Source organism: Camelus ferus, chromosome 24 (genome assembly GCF_009834535.1).
Source record: "Camelus ferus isolate YT-003-E chromosome 24, BCGSAC_Cfer_1.0, whole genome shotgun sequence".
Classification (NCBI taxonomy): Eukaryota; Metazoa; Chordata; class Mammalia; order Artiodactyla; family Camelidae; genus Camelus; species Camelus ferus.
The window spans coordinates 15,781,829-15,804,718 of NC_045719.1; the positions used below are offsets into that span (position 1 = coordinate 15,781,829).

At 36.3% G+C, this 22,890-nt stretch overlaps 1 protein-coding gene across 1 annotated transcript in view; it reads right to left on the reverse strand.

The window, feature by feature from the left end:
• Positions 1-1,893, reverse strand: part of CCDC178 (coiled-coil domain containing 178) — a 280,794-nt gene extending 278,901 nt beyond the window's left edge. Inside the window, 1 exon segment of the mRNA XM_032467208.1 lies at positions 993-1,893. The gene's annotated coding sequence lies outside the window, so the exon portion shown is untranslated.
• Positions 1,894-22,890: the final 20,997 nt, after the last annotated feature.

Consider the following 22,890-nt stretch of genomic DNA (forward strand, 5'->3'; position numbering starts at 1 on the left):
TAGTAAAGAAAATTGCAAAAAGACAGGAGTTTTTCTACATCTTTCCTGTCCGTACCTATAATAGTTTCTTTTATAAATCTTTAAACTCTGTTTCTCTGATTCCTAATCTCTTCTCTCTTTCTTTGATGAAATTCTATTGACTTTATGTCTGTATTACAGCCAACAGATTAGAGTTAAGATATATTAAATATTACATCTCATGATTTTACTAAAGCCAAGCAAATCTTCAGAAAAATTCAATAACATCTTTTTCTACAAATCAAATTAGAACCGAAAAAGTCGGTTTCTACACATATATTCATAAAGATATCTCACAGTGTGCTCTGAATTTATCTAAGAAATGAGCTTTCACCTTTTGGTAATTACTTAAGACATAAGGAACAGCAAGCAAGTCAAACCAGATTTTATGATGTTAAATTATTTCATAGGTCAATATCATGTATTAAATTATTTCACCTCTGAGTCACATCAAATAATTTTACAGTGATTGTACTGAGAAATATTTACATTTCCTGATAAAATATAAAGTACTTAAAGCATTGGTATTTAATAACTACTTTATGTCTCAAATGTAAAATAAATGATTCTTATAAATTTGTTTTAAAATTCTTATGGAAGAAATACTTTATTAATTAGAAAATACTATGCCATTTTACTATAAGATAGCTGAAGAAATGTGCCTTTGGATTTTACTCTTTTTAGAATGCCCATAACTATTTATGGATCACTTCTACCTACTTCTGATAGACATTTTGGGGAATACAAGAAAAGTATGAGCATAACCCCTGTTCCCCAAAAGTTTCAATTTATTTGGGGATATTATTAACTCATGAAATAGAGGAGTCTTTGCCCAAGAAAAACAAAAAATAATAGCTTGTATTTAAGACATACCGCATATGCATTTACTTCTCACAACAACCTATGAGGTAGGTACTGTTACTGGCCCCGTTTTGCGAAGGAGACCCTGAGGCCCTCAGAGGTCATGCACTCACCAGGGTCTCATAGCTGGCAGTGCAGAGCCAGACTTAGCCCAGGAGTCGATCACCACACTCTACTCCTGCTGAAGAGAGACCAGTGTTCCTAGGGTGAAGCAAAAGTAGGGAAAGAGTTCTCAGGACCCTCTAATGTGCTATTGTCTTTAAAATAAGAATAAAATTCACAGTATTTCCCAATCATTGATAAAATGTAAACCTGGTTTGAACTTCCAGAATCAGAAGAAATGATTACAAAGTCTCTGGAACTACAGAATTAGTCTTAGTATCAAATAGATTTAAAGCTTAAATGTGAAAAAAAAAAAAAACAGCTAGAGAAACTGTTTATATAAAAACTCAATGAGAAAGGCCTCTGAGCGTAACACCAAAACCACGTAATGTTCAACAAATATGGCTGCACAAAATTTACTGCCACCCAGCTATTAAAAATAAATTGCTCAAATCAGGAAGAGATTGTTAAAATCTGGGCATCAAAGAGTTTCTGGCTTAACATATAGTTAGAAAAATTGGTAAAAAAAAAAATCAAAATATACAAACAGAAAAATTAGCAAAAGACCTGGAGCCCACAGTCCCTATACATGCACATAGGCGCATGCTCATATACACCGTGGGAAGAGAGATCAATTAATATAGGGAAAGTGCTTGATCATCAGTCATTAATAATGAAATAAAACAGTTTTTGCAGAAGTTATACAGTAAAGTAATAGAAGAATCAAGTTATCTTATAGCAAAAGGTAATACAGACATGCAGACTTCAAAAGAATGTCACGTAAGGCAATAACAAACCTCAGTTCTGAACAGATTATCTAAATCCTATAGGGGAGAGAAAATAATATATAATATAAATAATACACAGTTCTCTTTGAGAAAGAAAATTGTGAAGTTTTTAAAAAAGACTTCTTTTAATTCGGGGAATCATATTTAATGAGCTAGAAAATGAAAAGAAAAATCACTGTTACCTAGAAATTATTTAGATACCCATGTTATGAATCACTTACCTTCATTAGTCATTCAAACTAGAGGATGTAGAACATTTGCATCCCTTGGAACCAAAGTAACTATTTGTTAACGAAAGTAAGCTTGAATTGAGATTGCCTAACTGAGAGATAGGTTCTAATGTGCTGGGTTTTCCAGTCATTCTGTGTAAAAAGATAAGCACTTTCTTGTAAAATTATTTTCTTTCCCAGCTGAAATGTAACCTTTTTGTTTTTCAATACTTTTGGAACATGCATAGATAATTATGAGACATGATACGGCACAGCTACCATAAGAAAAACTATTGGTTCATAAACTGAATTTACTTTAATCACTTCAGATACATTTGCATCTACAAGGAATTATCTCCCAAAAAGATTAGTCTTTGTTTTTCCAAAACTGAAATATACCAGAACACCCTTGCTTGAATAAAACGTAGGCTTCTGAGAGCTTCTAAACCTAAACATAATAAGCCTGTTGTGGGACTTTATTCATTCTTAAATACCATTTTTTAAAATCAATATATAACTGTTCATCAGCAATAAATAGTATATTAAATGCACAATGAAGCACTTTTGAATAAATACTCTTTTATATCGTAACTATTCTGAATTCTGTTTTGGGATTGTGGTAGAGTCAATACTATGTGTTCATCGCATAATTTTCTCTTCCTGAGCACATAAAAAAAACTAAATTAGAATAGTCCTTGGCCTTTTAAACATCCCATTTGCTCCTCTTTTCCTTTCCACTGCTACCTTGGAAGCCACACGTTCAGTATCTTAGAGCTACAGTGATAGAAGCTGGGTCCCTGGGATATCCGGTAACGAAGACCCACCTGGGGAAACCGCCTTGTCTACATCACTGTGACATCATTAAAAAAGGGACCTTTGTTTTGTTAAATCAGCATGGTTTTGGAATTTTTACATAGCATTGTCTAAGCTGTTCTAATAGAGGGTTGCATTATTAAAGCAGTTAGTTGATTAAAAGTATTGATCTGAGTTTAAAACCATAATTGTTTAAAAAATGAAAAAAAGCAATAATAATAATGGAAATAGCTCAAATGATGATTCATTGTCTTCAAAACCAAAAGAATCAAGTCTACATAAGTGAAATAAAAGTGATTATGCCTTTAACAATATAGTAGTAGAATATGGAAAACAGACCACTTATATTTTATAAAGTTCTCTGTGTTGAAAGCTAAGAACACCTCCTGTGTAGTAAAGCATTTTTACATTTTCCTTGGAATATCTGAATTGAAAACAATCTCAATTTATTAAACATAACTTTGATTTTGAGTTTAGGCACATTGATTTTTCATAGAAACAAGGTCATACTGTATTATTTCACATCTGGTTATTTGTATACCACCATCTTTTTTTTGTTGTTACAGTTCAGATACTCTCTATGCTGTTATTTAAGTAACTTACACCAATTCACATTTTATTATCTATTTTCTACTAGATATCAAAATAATTACTTAGCTATTATAATACAAATTATCAGGGATGGTTACAAATTTAACTTAACACGAGTGATAAAAATACCCTTTTTGGAAACCACTCTTATAATAAAGGATGATTAGTTCCCAGGTAACCAAATCACATCCACCTTCCCCCCAAATAACACCATATTTGTTAAAATATTATTCTATCAGATAAGTCTACTTAAATGTTAATTTGTGTCTGTTCTCCCATATATTCTCCCAACCCCCCTTTCCCATTTTAATTTCAAAACGAAACGCCATAGTTCTTTGTTACCAAGATTTTTGTCCTAGGGAAAAGCAGAGGCAGCCTGAAGTGTCTTTGATCTTTAGCTCATGGGGTGTCCTAGAAAGGAAGGTAGGATCAGTAAGGTGCATAGAAGTATTCCCCAGGACTTGGTGATGGAGGAGTTCTGCGAGTCCAAGAAGGCTGTGGCTGCATCCAAGGAGGCAACCAGACCTGGGGGTCATGGGGCTGACTGTTGGTTGCAGTCAGAGAGGCTGCATCACAGGCGTGAGGACTTCCGGTTGCACTCAGCTCCCATGTTCCTAGGGGACATCAACCCAGCAGACCTAAGTAATCAGTGAGGCCCATGAAAAGGCTGGGATTCCTGTTGGACCAGGTGACACATGGAAGGAGATTGCTGGGTGAGACAGTTATCACATTTCCAGATGCTCCAGTGCTTCCAAAGACCCCAGATACTTGGCAGAAATGGTTTGGTTTGGTGTGTGGAGCAAGACAGAGGTGATACCAAGACTGAATGATGGTAAATTTCCTGCTGAACTGATGGAATGGGGCCTTCAAGTTGGAATGTAGTTTATGATTTAGAGGAAATTTTAAGTGTGGTATTCTTTACACAACTCAGTTTGTAGACTAAGATCCATGCTTTCTACATTAATAAAAGTATATTACTAGTAGAATCTGACCATCTTTTAACAGAATTTTTCTAAGGGAATTATAACTTTCACTTAAGGATGATGTCAGTAATATAATTTATTTAGCCCAAATGTTAGTATAAATCCTTCATGTCCTCTCCCCATACACATGGACACACACACACACCACACACAAACAATACAAAACCTCTAGGTGTATGTACATAGCAGTAAGGGCTCTTCTAATTTTACATACTCTAGGCCCCTCAGCAACAAAGAAACAAATCTTTTCTGAAAAACACTTCTGGTAACTTATCTAAAGAATGACAGAACCAGCGATGGAGAGAGAGTTATCTCCATTTTGTTTCTATCTATATTCACTTATGATCATTTAGTAAGAGAAACCATAAACAAAATTTTAGAAAATTATATGCCTTTGCCCATTGATTTAATTACTTTTTTTAAGGTATCAAGAAGCAGCTCTCTTGAAAAATTTCAAATTTAGTATCTATTAAGGAACTAAGTGTTGACAACTCAGTTACATTGATTAATATGGAATTAAGATAAATATAATATGGCCTTCCAAGAGGTTTATTTATTGCCTTTATAAGAATGATTCAAATATTATCAATCATTCTGAGGTTATATTTGAATAATGAAGAAACTAGTTACTGTTTGTTAACATTATATAGAAATTTTAAAAATACTCACCAGAATCTGTTTATTCTTCTAATGAAACACTCTTCATTCTGCCTGTCATTTTAATACACCTTGTAGGGTTTAAAAGATTGGAAAATCTGAGAGGAATCCTTAGTTTTCTGATGAGGGATACTTACAAAATTCTACTGAGAATTGTTACCTAGTGCTGATTTTTCCGTTTTTGCCTAAGGATATCCATACCTTGGCATGGAGCCTCCAGAGTATATCTAATTTTTATTCATCCAGATTCCCTAAATGATCTTCCCCAAAATGCGAGCTACTGAATTAATATAAACCATATGTTGCTAAATAAGAAAGAATTCTAGTTCATAGGAGCTACCAAATTAAAATTTAATAAAAATGGAAAGACTAACTCTCCCTTGAATATGACCTCGGCAAAAGGTCATTTTTTTTTCCATCTCGAGGTCTTCAAACACTAAATTGAAAACAGGTAATGTACTGCTTTCACTCACCCCATCACCCACTGTTCACTCGGTGTTCCTCTTCTTGCGTTCTTTTTCAGAGCCCAGTAAGTCATCCAAAGGGAAGGAAAATGTGAGACTAAAGCTAATAAGGAAGTAAAGAAGAATAGGGTGAAGTTTGACAATGAAGCTTTATTTCCTTCTAGCTATAGCTTTAAGCCGTTAGTTGAAAAAAGTTAATAAAATACTGAGGTTTCCTATTACATGTTTCATTCTAAACAATAATGCACCTTAACAGCTTCCCACTCCATGAGTGGCCAATTATTCAACAGGAGTGATTTCTTTGTATGGAAAGGTATACTTTCCTATATTTTTAAAAAAGAAAATCAAAGTGGATTTCACCATAAGGTTATCATTATGCCACAGGGAGGGAAAAAGTAAGTCATGCTTACATTAATCATTCTGTTTTTGAAAGATTTTAAAATATAAATGTTTGGATTTTTTAAATTTCTATGATTTAATAAAAATCTCAATACAAGCAATACTTAGTATATTTTCCAGGAATTATATAATTTTCACTACTAGATGATCTTAAGTATTAATGTTCAATATAGAAATCAAAGTTCATTCACTGGTATAGCTCTTGAGAAATGTTAGGTCACACTGGAAAATTAAGCCCTCCACTAATTTCTTATTATTCTTTAACTATCAGGTAAGAGAAACAGTTTTTGTTTGCTGCAAGACAAGGCAAAGATATAAATAAAAATAAATAAATAATAGCACTTAGTAAGAAATCTGTGCTTAGAGAAATAACAAAAAAATAGAGCACAAATGTGTAGCCATCTGGAGAATAAGAATCTCAAAAGTAATAAGCAGCATTTGGAATTTATTACAAAGAAATTATGCCAAGAGCTTCTTATTGCAGTTTTCTGTGGAAATGTTCAAATTAGTGGGTAAAGAAATACATTATATACTACATATTTGGGTCCTAGTGATAACCATTTTATACTTGATCTCGTGGCATAATATTTGCTAACTAATCCAAATTAGCTTGGCTATAAATGCTGTCACACTGATTGAAAATTTGGTATCACACCACAAACAGCCAGTCACATGAACGACCCAGTTTGATGGAATTGTCTAGAGCCAGAGGGATGATACTGGGTCATCTTTGATATCAGATCATAGAATGTAAGGAAATTAATAAATTTGAAAGCAATTGAGATATTAAGCAGATATAAAATACAGGGTAGAAAAGAGAGGAGACATAATGAAAACCAAATAGGTCAAACAAATCACCAAACACTGATCATCACCTTCAGGACAGGTAACCAGTGGGATCCAGAATGGTTCCCATCATCACCACAAGTGTAATTTTGACAAGTCCACTCAAATTTGCTACTTCAAAATCTAGATGTGGGAGAAGGAAGAGAAAAAAATAATTACTGAAGTAGTTAAGATAAATATTTTTTAAATTAAACCCTTGGAAGTAGAAATGGAGAGGAGAAGAAAGAACCGAAAGGTATTTAAGACGCATAAAGGGCATGATCTGGTGAGAAGTTGGATGTGGTAATTAACAGAGAAGGTGGAGTCTAAAAGAACTCTCAAGTTTCTGGCATGAGAGAATCAATAGATGTCACCACCATTATCTTAAATGTGGTCTATGTGAGGAAGAACCTCACATAGGGTTTGGAGGAGAGATGACTTTAAATTTTATATATGGATGCTTTTTTCTTTTTAGTGGTTATATTATGTGTGTGTCAAAAATCCATGAGAAAGTTTGAGACTGGAGCTGGAGTTTGGGTATTATCATTATGGAGCACTGAACCTTGGCCAATGCTATGGAATGCACTAATTAAAGATAAATGATGTTTTGAAACCATGGGCCTGAGAATTGTTTTAGAAAAGGATATATTAGCTTTCCAGCACTGTTTGTTTAGTAATAATAATTGGATTTAAAATTGTGTCTAATTTCAGTAGAGCCTGGAGGAGGGGGCTTTCAAAGTAAAGGCTGGCAACATAGCTAGAATATATCTATACGAGGAGTTCATTATAAGAGCTCTCTCCATCTTGAGCAGATTTGAATTTCCAGCTTGAGATGCACACATGTAGTGGTTACAGACCTGTACAGACCAAGAGCACCTGTGTGACCCAGAGGTGGGAGAATAAAGAAATCTGTGCCTGAGAGCTCTGGACCCTTGGCTATGAATATCTTTCTTCTGTTGTTTTGTGCTATATCCTTTGCCTGTAATAAAGTTGTTCTGAGAGCATAAACTGAGTGAGTTCCATAAAGCAGTGGAATACCAAAGGTGATTAACACATCATTAACACTGGCTAACATAATTTTACTAGCAAAAATGCTCAGCTTTTTCAGTCTCTCAAAGAATTTGTCACAACTGTAATGTTGAGATTCAACCATTACAATTCCTGAGGCTAGTTTTTTCCTGAAGGGAAAAAAAAAAAGAAATATAGTCTCATTTCCACAAAACAAATTTAAAAGAAAGAAAAATTATTATCCAGTTTGTTCATGAAACATTTTACTCTAACAGAGTACAAAAATATCTGAATAACTGATTTTCCATGCAAATTCGTTAAGAGAAGCAATCCATTTTGGGTACTCATACTCTCTTGGTTGTATTCTTTCACTTTATTTTCAGCTATTTCTTCACCCCTCCACCTTCGTTATGTAATTTCACATGCCCAAGCATTTCATCCATTTCGCTGGTTGGTGGTTAAAGCCAAAGTTTTTCCAGCATCCTAAGGATGGGTTGAATCCTTTCAGTCCCCCGAAAAGACTTTTAATTACCACTGTTCATGCAAACATCCTGTAAGTACCTAGAGAAGAGGGCCAGATGATAATATTCATAGATAACAAACTAAGGTGAAATAGAATGATATATTGATGAAAGTAGGAGATTATCAGTTTAGTAAAGTGCCAAAGAACATAGCCTTTAAATCAGTTAGATATGGGATTAAATTCCAGATGGACTCCTTAGTAGCTGTATGACCTTAAGAAGAATACTTAATGTATTTGAGCATCAGTCTCCTTCACTGGAAAATGGTGAAAATGGTAATGTTTCACAGTGTACTGTGAGGATTAATATAACATATATATGCAAACTGTTTAGTCTATTGACTGGCATATAAGTGTGTAATAAATGGTAATGATATAAATTCAGTGAATGAGAGTTCATTAACAAATTATATATTCATGAATATAATACTTAATCTTTCCAGATCTCTCCATATCTGTTTTTTCTAATAGGAGAGTAAAGTTAAATTTACCTAGCTGGATTTTTATGAGCATTGAGGGACTGAATATATAAATGGACAGTGATCAGATCATATATAAAAACAGAATCTCAACCCACAACCTCTGCACCAAACAGTCTAGGAAGCCAAACCACAGCCTCTGCAGTAATCAGCCTGGAACAGTCAGGACTTTGTCAGTGACTTCCAGCTTCCCTAATACTTGACTGTACTTCTAACTCGGGACCAACCATAGAAAGCCAGAGCTCCTCAAACCAGTCCCATAGGATGCCCCAATTCTGATTAGCTCACCTCCAGTTTCCCCATATCAACAAAATCCGATCAGAGCATTCCTGAAGCCTTTCTTTTTTCCACTATAAAACTTTCCCATTCCCCTGTCTGGCTTTGAATTTCTGCCCTAAGCAAGTGATGGTGGCTGACTCCCTTGCTATAGGAAGCTCTGAATAAATAGCCTCTGTTTTTTCATTTGGGTGGTCTTTTTTCCACAGCATTATAACTGAGGTTAACTTTAGTTCAATGCTAATTTTAAAATGCCATATATATTTTATTAGTGTTATTTTTGTGCAAAAAACAGACATCGTGATCATAAAGGCTCACCCAGGCAACCAAGTGCTTGTGGAGATACTACTTTTCCACCAGGTACATAATACAAATGCTTATGATCAATCCGGTTCTCTCCCTACATCATTACTACAACACAGATTCTTCAACTGCTTCGAGTATTCCAGCTGCTTAATCTCTCTGCTTTTCCTTTCTTGTCATATGTCCTATCTTTTCTGTTTTGTCTGGACTCCAGTGTCTAGCATTTTAGCAATTCTCTAGTCAATATTCTCATTAACTTTCAGTTTCATATATTTAGATATACTCTGGGTAGGCAGATATTGTTTATTTTTTCTCAGAAACTCTTCTTCCTTTAAAAGAAAGGGGCTCCTTTCTTCTGAGATACTGTTTTCCCATCCATCCACACGGCTTGGTAAATTGCTGTCAATCTTGGTAGCGCCATCTCCAACATGAATGCTCTCGGGACAGGCAGGTGAACTAACTGGGGTCAAGGATATTTGTACTGGGGCATTTCTAGATTCTCTTATTGGGTACTAGATTGAGAATTTTTTAGTCTAGAGCTCACAAATTCCCAATTTGTGAGATTTCCAGAGCTCTTGGAAGTCATGGTTCTAGGCTGGTGGAATAAGCCAGTATGAGAATGAAGTTCATACTCAGAAAGAAAAAGAAAGAAGAGGGCATACAGATACCATTCTCTGCTAGGGGGAAGGATCAACTCTGAGGATGTAGTTACAGGTTGGTTGAGTCTGAGATGATGCGGGGTCTGGGACTAGAGCAGAGGAGAGAAGGCAGGGTTATGAACAAGAGCTCTGGCAGTTACCACCATGATGGGACTTCACTCAGGGCGAAGGGGTGGATTAAGTTCAAACTCATGTTTGTAATAGTTCTGGAAACTAGTCAGATGTGGTTAATAATAAAGCCTTTAGAATATAACAATAAAAAGCAATTTTAACAATAAAATTGTATTATATATTCTAGATAAAAATGCACCAGTCTCACATATAAATGTCTAGATAATAACTCAAACATAAACTAACAGCTCAAAATCCTTCAGACTGTTGAATGTGTCTGGCAATTAGCCATCCATTTGTCTCTGAGTTCTTAACTTTGGTAAGTTTGCTCTTGCCATAGTAGGACCAAGAAACAATTATTTGGTGGTGGGTGTTTGTGGGGGAAATCTCAAGAATGCTACATTTGAGTCAGATGCCCAGACAGATGTGCAATAGTAAGTGGGCCTGGGAAGCTACCAAGTCAGTTCACAAATATTTATTGAGCAGCCAATGAATGTCAAGAAAGAAATAATAGAAAATGCTTTGAATTAGGAACCAGGAGACCCTTAGTCTTCTGGGTCTGAAGCTGTAATTCTTGACCTTGGTCAAGTCATACAGCAGCTCTGAGCCTCATTTTCCACATCTGCGGACGGGCCATGTTGTGCATCATCTCATTTGGGGTCTTACAGAGCAAATACAGAAATACAAAATCCCGTTTCTCATCTAAGAAGATGTGCAGATTTGGGGCAGACATTTGAAATATTAAATATCAAAAGGAGAAGTATAAATAACAATTAAAAATAATGATATACGAGTCCCCACAAGGAGGCCTTATAAGCTAAATGAAAGGTAGAAATAATTACTTCTTAAGAGACTAAGACCCTAGGGATGCAGTTCTAGACAATGTGAAGTACAACTGGGAAGCCAGTGGACTTTCCATCCCTTCCCCAAGCCCTGGGGATTTTTCTCATACTCGCCAGGTGACAGCTTCGCCTCCGCCCCCAGGAAGGGACTGATAACTAAGGGATTGACCAAATGGGATATTAAAGCAGGCAGAGACGGCCCAGGGTGCTCGGGTCAGGATGCAGCCCGCGGAGCTGTGCAGGCGGCTGCACCCCGGGTGGGACATCCCTGACTCACCCACTCCACGCGTCTTCCGGCGCCGCCCCTGCCCACCCCTCCCGCTCTGCGGCGCTAGCGATCGAGGCCCTCCGGGTCGGTTACCGGCTGCCCAGGCAACCTCGGCGGCGGCTCCCAGACCCCGGGCTCGCGCTCCCGGGGCCTCTCTGGCCGGTCGTGTGCCTGCCCCGCATTTCTGCTGCCGACCAGCTCTGCTGGGGCTCTGCGCGCTAGGCCTTCTCCGAGCCGCCACCTCCCAGCTCTTTTTTCTTTCTTTTCTAACCAATTTAACCCTGCCGAACTTCTTTTCCTCTTTACTGAAGGGGGGGTGGGGGGGGTGGAGATGAGTCAACGCCCTTTCCTACAGTAGTTATGATTATTAGAATTAGGTAGGATCAGACTTACTAAATGCGAAGCCCGCAGGACTTCCACAGGAGGGAAGTCTCTGATATCCTACCTTCAAAAGAGGAAGCCCGCCAGCATCGGTTGGTTCAAGGACTTGAGGTGATGAGCTCCGTTTGGTTTGGTTGTTGGTTCTAAGGTTACTTTGGTATTGAGAAACCTGAACGACGTATGGGGGTGGATAGGCAAACTTCTTCCCTTTGTGTCTGGAGGTTAAGGTGGGGAAAGTGATGAATTCAAGCTGTCTAAGGATCTATTTCTAATAAAAACAAATTTTTGAAGCGTGATTCATTTCACGACATATTAGGTGCCACAAGATACATACCTCATTTCTATTACCACCTCAGTGAATGTATATTATGACCTGAAATAGAAGCATCTTCAAAAAAGGAGGCTTGTGCATAACATGCTCACCCTCTTCTTGGATGAAACCAAACCGTAAACAATAAACTGAAGATGGTTAAAAACATAGGATCAAGACAAAGATTAGTATTCTTATGCAGACACATCATATTTTCAGGCACCACTGGATACAGGCAAAGGTCTGCCAAGATTAAGGAAGCAAAATCTATTACCTTAAGAGGCAATTCAATTAGTAATCCTTTTTAATGGAGGGAAGTCTGCGAGGCCTTACCTGGAATAAGATCATTCCAGCCAAAAACGTAAAAGAGGAAGCAGTAACAGGCAACCTGGAGTCTTAATCTTAAATTCATATATGCAGAAGCAGAGCTCTTTTTGTAATTAAAAAGTGGATTCCAGAATGCACTCTCCAGTTTCCCATCTCCCTCCATTAATTATTTAAATTTGACATGTTAGCAATACAATGTTAAATTTAAACCAAATGCATCGTTTGCATCCCTTAAATATATATTCATGAGTGTTCAAATCATCTAAGTGAATATATTAAAACAATACCTAGATTTTTTTCTCCCTAGAAACTTCATTTTTGAAATTTTTCTCTTAATTAACTAAAACTCATTGATAATTGTTATGCATGCACCTATTGTGGTAGGCAGAATTCTAAGGTGAACCCAAAGACCCTAGCCCCTTGGTATACATGCCTTGCATAATCCTCCAGACTTTGAATAGGATGGATTTTATTCTGGTGATTAGCTTGTTATATGATACAATTATCTTCAAAAGGGAGATTATCCAGGGTGAGTTGGGCTTAATTGGATGAACCATTAAAAGGGACTTGCCTCTTCCTGGAGTCAGAGATTTGAAGCATCAGAGGAGCATCTGACACAGGGATATTCTTCATTGTTAGCTTTGAAAATTGAGAAGTCATGTAGCAAAAAATGCAAGCTGCCTCTAGGAGTTGAGAATGACTCTGGCTGACAACCAGCAAGGAAATGGGGACCTCAGTCTTACAACCTCAGGGAACTGAATTCTACCAACAATCTGAATGATCTCAGAAGAGGACACTGTGTTCCAAATGAGAATATATCCTGTCAACAGCTTGATTTCAGCCTGTGAACCCTGAGCAGACAACCTGGTCAACCTTATGTGGACTTCTGACATACAGAACTGTGAACTAATAAATGGATGTTGTTTTAAGCTGCTATGTTTGTGGTAATTTGTTATGTAGCAATAGAAAACTAGTACACCTATTAACTCACTTCAAATAAACAAAAGTAAGATTTTTTAAAAAATAAAGGTACAGAGATATCTTGGGAAACCCAGGGCAGAATTGTAACTGAAACTCAAATAGGCCAGACATCAGACACTGCAAAATTAAATTAACACTAGACCTATTGTCATAAAAAAAGAACACAGTAGCTAAGGTCATGTTATTAGCAAATAGAAAAACCAATTTTCTACAAAAATAGAACAAACAGAAATAGCTGATTTTTCTATAGCAACAGTTAAAGAGTAGAATGAAATATTTACCAAACACAGAGAAAATAATGATCAAACAAAAATACATTCCCAGCAAAACTATCATTCAAGAATGAGAACAACAACAACAAAAGAAACCCATATTTTGCAAGAACAAAAACAAAGTTTACCATTTGCAGAGTTATTCTGAACTATGTGCTTTAGGAAGAATGAAAATAGTAAAGCTACTGGAAAGATGTGTGGTTAAATCTAAACATCCTGGCTACATGAAAACACGTCAACCATCCACCTGTCTTCTTGGCTTTCTCTTCTTAATAATCTCCTACTCAGTTAGTCCTTAAGACTTGTGTATACAACTATTTTAATATACCTCCTGACAGTACTAGACCATTTCAAGAATTAAATTTAACAAGTGTGTTCTGGGCCTCTTTTTTTCTTACTTACACCAGAATGATTTAAAGTCTCTTTTAGATTAACTAAATGCACACCACACCTGCCATAGAGAATTGGCTGAATACTCCTATTTATTGATAATACTATTTTATTAAGATGGACTAGAAGGGTCTTCAGTAGACAAATGGAATTGATATCTAATTATATCTGAAAGAGTGGCATGATATCAATTTCTCTAAATTAAAAATTATTGTCTTTGGCATACATTCTCCAAAATTCAATTTGCTTACATCAAATTACTTCTTATAGCAACTTAACTCATTTTTATGTTCTAAGTAATTCATACTGCTGTACAATGAGAAAATAAGAAGTTCCAAAAGAGCATCACTGATGTTTTTCTATAATGATATATGATTTAAAATATTTCAAGATCAGAATCATTTTGCTCTATCATCAATGGTGTAGAATTCAGAGAAATCTTATACCTAAATTCATGTACTAAAGATTACCATTTATGTTTTCTAAAGTGAATTTTAAATTATCTTAAATACTAAACATTCCTACAGATACCTCTGTTGCCACCCACTGTAAGTTGTGGTCATTTATCCAGACAAGTGCCTCTGAATTCTCATTATAAGCTTACATCCATCTCATCTGCTTTTTGTAAAGCATATGGATCTGTTTTCAATCCATATGCATTATAAAATATCTACAATCCAATACTTCATCAGAGTACACAACTTCAAATTTTCTCTGGGCAGTTTTATCAAAAGCTTGCCTGAAATGGGCACTATATACAGAATATCTTCTGTTTTAAAGATGTAAAGTTATATGCCTTTTTTATTTGCTTTCAGTTATTTTCCTGAATCAGATGCAACCAATATCAAATAACCTATTTGAACAATATTAGCTTCTCATTTAATGGGATCGTTGTCACTGTTACATTACTCTTTTAACTTTAATCAAAGGGCACTCATTAAAAAGACATGAAATATACCACTACATTAATTCTAGGTTATATTGTCCATCATATCACTCAGTGGAGCCATACAAAATTCTGTGTAAGAAATTGGTGTACGGGTATGTGAGGACGAGAGAAAGAGATGTTGAAGAGGTTGAGTATTAGGAGAGATCAAACAGGTAATTTCTTAACTTAAGAAATCAGTGTAAACCATGTATAAATTATGAGATTTATATAGATATCTGAGTCTTTCCTTTTATCTTGTTTGCCAGACATTAAGCTTAATTTTAGCAACCATGTTAACCATTTGGTCTTTATTTTCTACTGCCATTAACATTGCACTCATTTTCATTATATATTTTTGTTGTATTTTTGTGAGAAAAAGTGACTTATATAAATATAAATCAAAAGTGAACATGAAGGGAAATGTTCAATAAAGATATAACCTTTGAAATTCATGTAATTTAGTAAGCAATAAATATTAATTTCTGCACTATTAAGGAGAAATTAATTTGCTACTTTCTAAGACAGGAATGATGTCATCCGGTTCATAACACTGTCTTAGCACATTTTGATATTGCCTATAAAACAGCATTGACTAAAGCTGAATCTACTGTCTTAGAATCAATCATGATAGTGAAAAGTCACAGACTTGCAGTCTGCTAAAGGCATGGTACTCACATCTCCAACCTAGGCAGTATAGTGAAGAATTATTCTGGTGGTTTTGGCATATTACCTATACCAGACCCCCCTGTCTCAACTACCCATGCAAAGCACTCCTTTTAGTAGCAGTCACCATCTTAGATTTGATCATCTTTACCTCTTTTGATTCTTCCTTTCCTTTTTCAAGGGATAGAATCCTAATCTTCTGCTGGGAAACTGTTCCATCATCAAAGCAAGTCATTTAAAAATATAGATGAGTGGAGAAATGCACACATACGTACATATGTATATACATATCATGAACAGGTCTCATGAATTACCTTGCACTGAAAACACTAGTGAAAGGGGAAAAAAAAGAATCTCTTATCTCTATCTGTGGTCAATGAGGAAGATCATTTGTAATTTCTAAGTTCACTCATTGGTGTTTTTGCTTTTCCTGAGAAAGTTCTAGATAATAAATTACAATGTTTATGCTGTCATTTATTTATTGAACACTGCCACATGCCAGACTGTGCACTTTCCTATACTCAGATCTACCTCTTGGATAGCTATTATCCCCCATTTTTTAAATGAAATTGTGATTTGGAAGACGTTAAATGACTGGCCGAGAGACACAATTAGTAACTAGTGGAGAAATATTCACACAAAATTGTGACTAAAATCAGTGCTGTTCACAACACACTACTGACTGAGCCTAGAAGTGTCAAGCACTTAATCAGTGCTGGATCCCTGCCTTCATTTGAGTCCAGCCATGGGCTTGCTTAGCCTTATTTTCTCTGAGACTTCAGGAGATGAGTTCCTTGAAAGCTAACATAGAACCTTTCTGATTTTCCACTAATTTTCTGAATTAGCATTCAAGGCCCACAGTTTGTCATTTTCTCTGTATATATATACAGGATCATCTCCAAAGTCAAGTGATCACCTGACCTTGATAATCATTCTTGTTGCCATAGTGACAAGCTAACAAATCCAATTTATCTCCCAACACCTTATTTTCCAAGTAGACTTCATCTCATGCTACCACTAGTAATAATTTGAAGTGATAATGTCATCACAGGACTCAGATTACTATTACATTTGTCTCTAGTGAGCAATTTTAGCCATGTGAGAAAACCAATTTCAGAATCTCAATTAGAAGTTCTGTTTTCTGAGACCACAACCACTTATGCTATCAGATACTGTTGATCCTGCAATGACTCGGAGCTCAGGGGTGCCAACCTCGGCAAAAATCAAAAATCCACTGTAACTTTACAGCAGGCCATTCGTATCCTGGGATTCCCATGTGCAGATTCAAACACCCATCAATCAAGTCATGTAGTACTGTAGTGCCCTATTCATTGAATAAAAAATACACAAAGAAGTGGACCAGGGGAGTTCAAACCTATGTTAATCAAGGGTCAACTATACCTAACAGTCAAAGTACTATCAGTAAAAAGAAAGCATTCTAAAATGATAATAGGGAGAGGCAAAGAAAGAGATTATTCACAACGGGTAAGTAGGTTTAAGGACAATCAAATGATTTGTGAAAAATCCTGGGAATAACAAAAAGGGGAGCTGTTACCACCACAGTCTGATAATGTAAGGGGAAACAGAGGTTAGCAGAATCAAGAAAAATGAGATATAATCTTAAAGAGGACATCTGATAAGAGTTCTGACTTTCAGCAACCTGGTAGGAGTGAAGTGGGAGAATAAATATTCTAATATCACTCTCTTCTTACCCTCTAGTCTCTACTGGTGTCCCCATTAGGAGGTAGAACCCAGAGAGCAAGGGTTCGCATTGATTTAACCCAAATAATTCAGCATTGCAGGGCACAGAGCACGGTGGTGAATAGTGTAGAAATGGACCCAAAGGAGCAAATAAAAAATATCCAGCAGAGTTTTAAATGCTCTTACGATATCTAAGAAGGCACTCTGAAGCCACCTGACCCAGTGTGGACCTAACCTCAAGGTAAGGGATTATAGGAAATGCAGAAATTCCAAATATTTTGGGTAAGACTATAAAAGCAAAAGGAGGAATGAGCCTCACTTCCTGGCTGAAACCTAGGAAGATGCCAAAACTCAGAGAGAAGCCTCTAAAACCAGCATGGTATAATGATGGCAAGTGAGACATTATGACAGAGCAATTCCATGCAGAGATAATCTGAGAAAGTCCCTAAACCCCCACATACTCAAGTCTCTCACAGCCACAGAAAAGGGAGAAAGTGCAAATGAAATTTTCCTGGGTGCACCACCCTCCTTGAGACGGTTATGGAAAGTCTGAGATGGCTGGAGGAATTGAACAAGCCTTCCAAATAATCATGAGTCTACAAGCCAACCAATAAAAGGCACAGTGGGACCTTAAACATGGCCTCAGATGCCTGTGGGACTAAATGCTAACAACCAAAGACCTTAAGGTGAATTCTATCTCAGTCTGGCAGCATAAGACAGAGGCTATACTACACCCATCAACAAACAATGGGAAGAACCACCTTGGGAAAAAGAATTTGAGATGTTTCTGATTTGACTGATTATAATTGAAATGAAAAGTACTGACATGTTAATTAGAGTCAGTTATCAGCCATCAGTCAGAATGGGTGTTCAAAACAGAGGTTGTTCCATCAACAAGTAAAAAATTACCTTTGGCCACCTGAATATCTGACTTGAGAATTCCTACCCAAAACGTGTAAATACACACACACACAAACACACACACACAGAGTATATCCACAGTGCGCTGCACTAAAAGCAATCTGAGAAAAAGATTAGATTAGCATGAACAGAACAGAAATCATTTTCAGTATCCATAATTCTGATTATCGTCGGGCATTTCAGTGTATAATTCCAGCAAAATATTTTACCCAGATGTCCCATTGGGTTAATCAGCACCATTCAGCTGAAACTGTGCATGTTTTCCCTTTACACACAGTTATGTGTAACAGTTGTATATTTCTATAACTCGACATCATCAAGAAGTTATGTTTTTAAAGCAGCAATACATTGCAAAACAAAAATACAATATTCTCTTTTACTTGAATCTGAGACTAATTCTAATTGATTGTACTTTAAGTGTATAAATTTTACAAAAGGAATAGCACAGTTATTATCCCTAATGAAGCCCCTGTGGTGTGTCAGCCCAACCAGTGACTATTACCACATGTCTTATTTGGCCTTCACATTTTTCCTCTGCCACCACATGCTATTGCTAAGTTAATTATGATCTAGAATTCTCATTAAGTTTATGTGCATGTGTTGCCTTGCAGTCTTCAAAATTTAATCATAACTTCTAAAACAAAAATTTCCATTTTAAGAAAACTGCACTTTCCATTAGAGTTTGATAAATTAGAAATATAAAACTAATATTTTTCCTCCTTTTTAAAATATAACAGTGAAAATTTCTAACTAATGGAAAGCATTTATGTTTCAAATGAACACAGCATATGCCAGGTTTCAGCCCCAAGACAATTTTTATGACCAAGTCACTGAATCCTGAAAAGAAAATTTTCTGGTAGGAATGTTTTCTTTAATATACACACAGTCGTTTCAAGGCTTTTGTCACCTTAATTACTTTTGTTAAAAATTTGGGGAGGCTCAGAAATGACTCTTGATTTTAATGTCATGATATCTCTTAAAATGTCCTTTTCTGTCTTCTATCTTATTAAATTAATCGGCTTCAAGATCTGTTTTTCATTGAGAGCTTTATGCACTTATTTAGAAATACGCACTAACAAAGGTAGTGCTCCTTGGGTACCTGGTCTACTGGCTTCATTCAGGAAGCACAGCTACATTGGAAAGATTCATATTCTCCTTAATTTATTACTAGAAATAAGAGATCTCTCCATTTTACTTATTTAGTAAGTAGCTTGTATTTAGCTATTGCTCTTTTTGTCATTTTTAAATTCTTTGCTGCTTATCCTATTGATCTCTAACCTCATTTAGGAAGAAGAATTAAACAGGCAAACACTTATTACACCCACTGAATATTTGTTACATCCAGACTCTGTTGTGAATGCTTTACATTCATTAATTCATTTGATCATCACAATAATGCTCTGGGGTACTTAGTACTATAGGAGAATAAACACAAAGGTATACTTCCCCAGGATGTCACAAAACCAGCAGGTGGTGGAGAAATCAGTCGAATCCAGGCAGCCAAATTAGTTACACTCTTAGCCACCTCACATGAGAAAACAGGAAGATACAGACTATTTACTCTAAAATCATTGTCTTCTATTTTTTAAGTACAATTTATGTAATCAAGTCCTATGACCTCTCTCGTCTATCTCTAGTTTCTTTCTACTCTGAGCTTGCATGCATCTCCACTCCCACCCACTTTCCATGGAGATCTTTTCCAGGATGGCTCAATTCTGCTTGTTAAGGATCAAACCTTTTATTTCCCACAGAGTTTTTAACAATGGAAAATGCAAGCTCACTATTGCACTTGACTCATGAGGAATAGGGAAGATTAATAGGCGGTTACCAAAAATAGGTTGTGAAAACCCAAACTTAAAAGGAACAAATAACTGAAGAGAATGTATGTTTGTATCACCTAGTATTGATCCTTCAACTATCTCATTGGAAAATTAAGAATGTAAGTAAACGAATGTTTGGGTTTTACTATACTCAGTTAGACTTAATTTTTCTGATTTAAAGATCTAGCATTCCTACCATGCTACAGAGCTTTAACTTACTCTCTTGAAATTATTAACGACAGCATTTACCATCCTAAGGCAATTCTTTTTAGTTAAAAGTATTTTAGCAATTATATTTAAGTTACTAGCATTGGTTTATAGCTAAATGTATTAGCTCATGAAATTACTTTAACTCTTAGGTTTAAAATAATTTCTTTTATTTAATATGCAGTTGAAAATGAGAAATGATTTTCCCAAAGTAGTCTGCATCAAAAGCTATGTGTGAAAGAGCATTTATTTTATTTAAGAAAATTATCCACATGTTGAATCATTTATTCATTAATTCAACAAATGTTTACTGAGCACTTAGGTGTTTGCCAGATATTTTTATTGCAGTGAACAAAACACAAAGGTACTGCCCTGAAGGAGCTTACGTTCCACTGTGGGAGGCAGTCAGTTAATCCATACACAAATGAATATCTATAATGTCGAGTGCAAAAAGAAAGCTAAGAAAGGTTAAGGGTTTAGGGTAATGAGGGTGGGTGTTAATTGAGATGTGTTGTGGGGAAGAAAGGCAGAAGAAAGTGAAGAAATAAATCATGAAGCTATTTGGGAAAAAGTATCATTGACTGAAGGAACCACAAATGCTAAGTCTCAAGGGCAGGAGAATGAGGTGTTCCTGCTATTTTTAATATATTTATACTAGTGGTGGAAACTAAAACTGCTTTCTGCAAAGATATGTGCTTACACGGGAATAAAGATTAAGAGCAGATCATGCCAAATCCATACAACTGTGAAATCGAAGACTGTAGAAGTCATTGGTACCACACACTGGGTCACCTGGCCAGGTAGCTAAGCATGACTAGAGAGAACTATGGTGAATATTTAAAGTGCCTAAAAGCAATAGGTTGGAAATCAGTTGGCAATGCTTAAAATGAGAACAGAGCTGTCAAGGGCTGAGAGTGCAGAAGACAATGAAGCTCTAAGAGCATGGGGCAGCCATTAAGTGGGCTTGAGAGACAGTCCAACCCCATGATGAGAGTTACCCAAGGCTGGGGGTGCACCTGGATGGGTGGGAGATGCTGGTACAAGAGCCTTGTTCTTTCTTAGAATAAGTTCCTACCCCTAGTGCAGCAGCTGACCAAAGTAAAACTATCCTGCTGAAGTAACTGTAACTCTTCTCTTGATATTTTGGATCCCTGTGCCTAGGAAAAATCTCACATAGACCCAGTGCAGCTTTGCGTTGTGCTGGCTTCATTGCCCTGTTCACAAATCAAACAGATGCTAATATGCATCACTAACACTTGTACAGAAAAGACAAAACTGGAAGTGTCAGTGAAAGAAAAAGTTGGGCAGTGTGTCCAGAAGTCAGTGAGTGAGCAGGAGTTCTAGGAAATAATATCAAATAAGTAGTTAAGTAGTGAGGACCAAATCCTATAGCACCTTAGATGGGGCAGCCAGGGCGAAATCATACAAACCTTAGGACTTTGGATTTTTGTGCAAGTGTGGTAAGAAGTAACTGGAAGGTTATGAGCAAGGGACTAATCTGTCTTCCATTTGAGAAGGAATATTCTGGCAGTCATGTGGAGAATAGGATCTAGGAATCAAGAAGGGAAAACTGAAAATGCGTTTAGTAACTATAGATAAGAGATTAAGGAAGATTGAACATCATTGAGCCACGGTCATTGTAAGAAATGGTCAGATTGCAAATATGTTTTTTAAAAATAGATCCAGCAGGATTTTCTGATGGACTAGATATGGTTTCTGAGAATAAGAGAGAAGTCAAAGATGATTACAGGGGTCTTTTTTTTTTTTTTTGCTTGATCCAACTGAATATAGATCCCATTTACTTGAGATGATAGACACAGGGGAAGGAGTCATTTTAACAGGCATTCAGAAAGGAATCAACAGTCTCATTTTAAACATAGTAAGATTAAAATAACTAATAGAAATCCAAGAAGGAATGTGAAGTCCCAAATGAAGAAGAAAGATTGGCCTAAAACTATAAATCATTGCATTAGGACCTCGTGGATAGCATTTGAAAACACGGGACTGGGTGAGATCACCGAGGGAGTAACTATAAACACAGAACTGAGTCAGGTTCCTGAGTCAAACAGACATTAATTTAAAAAATCAAGAAACTGATAAGGGTTCTGAAAAAGAGCCTGAGAATCAGTGAAAAGTGAGGCAAAGGACACTCAGGAGAATTGAAGTAAAGAAAATCTTTTAAGAAGGGAGAAGTAATCAAGTGTGTCGAACGCTTTCAAAATGCCATGTGAGGTGAGGACTGACTGACAGTGACTTGGAGATGTACAGGTCATTGGGATCTTGACCTGGATGGTTTCTGTGAAGCAATAAGAGTGCTTTGAGGACAGAATAGTAGAAGAAATGGAGGTGGCCAATCTAGATAACCATTGTGAGGTATGTGATATAAAGCAGAATTAAAGTGTGAACTGTAGCTGAAGGGAGATGTGAGGTAAAGGAGGGTACTAAAAAGTAAGATGGAAAATTTTGCAGCATATATATAGGTGGTAATGGAAATAGTCCAGCATAGAGGGCACTTGACGATGTAAGAGAGGAACTAAATGAATGTGGTTGGGGAAAAAAGTAAGTGAAAGTAAAGAATGAGGGTAAAACACGTGATATATTTACATTGAGAAAACTGCTAGGGTGAAATCCACAGACTATGAAAAGAGAAAAAATTGTAAACCGTTGTTGGCCTCAAAATCAAGCTAGATATTCCTAAGAGATGGAACAAAACAAAACTACAAAATGGTTCTAGAAGCAGAAGCCGTAAGCTTCCTGGGCTCCAGAAACCAACAGGAGCACCTGGAAATTAAATTATGTTAATTACTGATAGG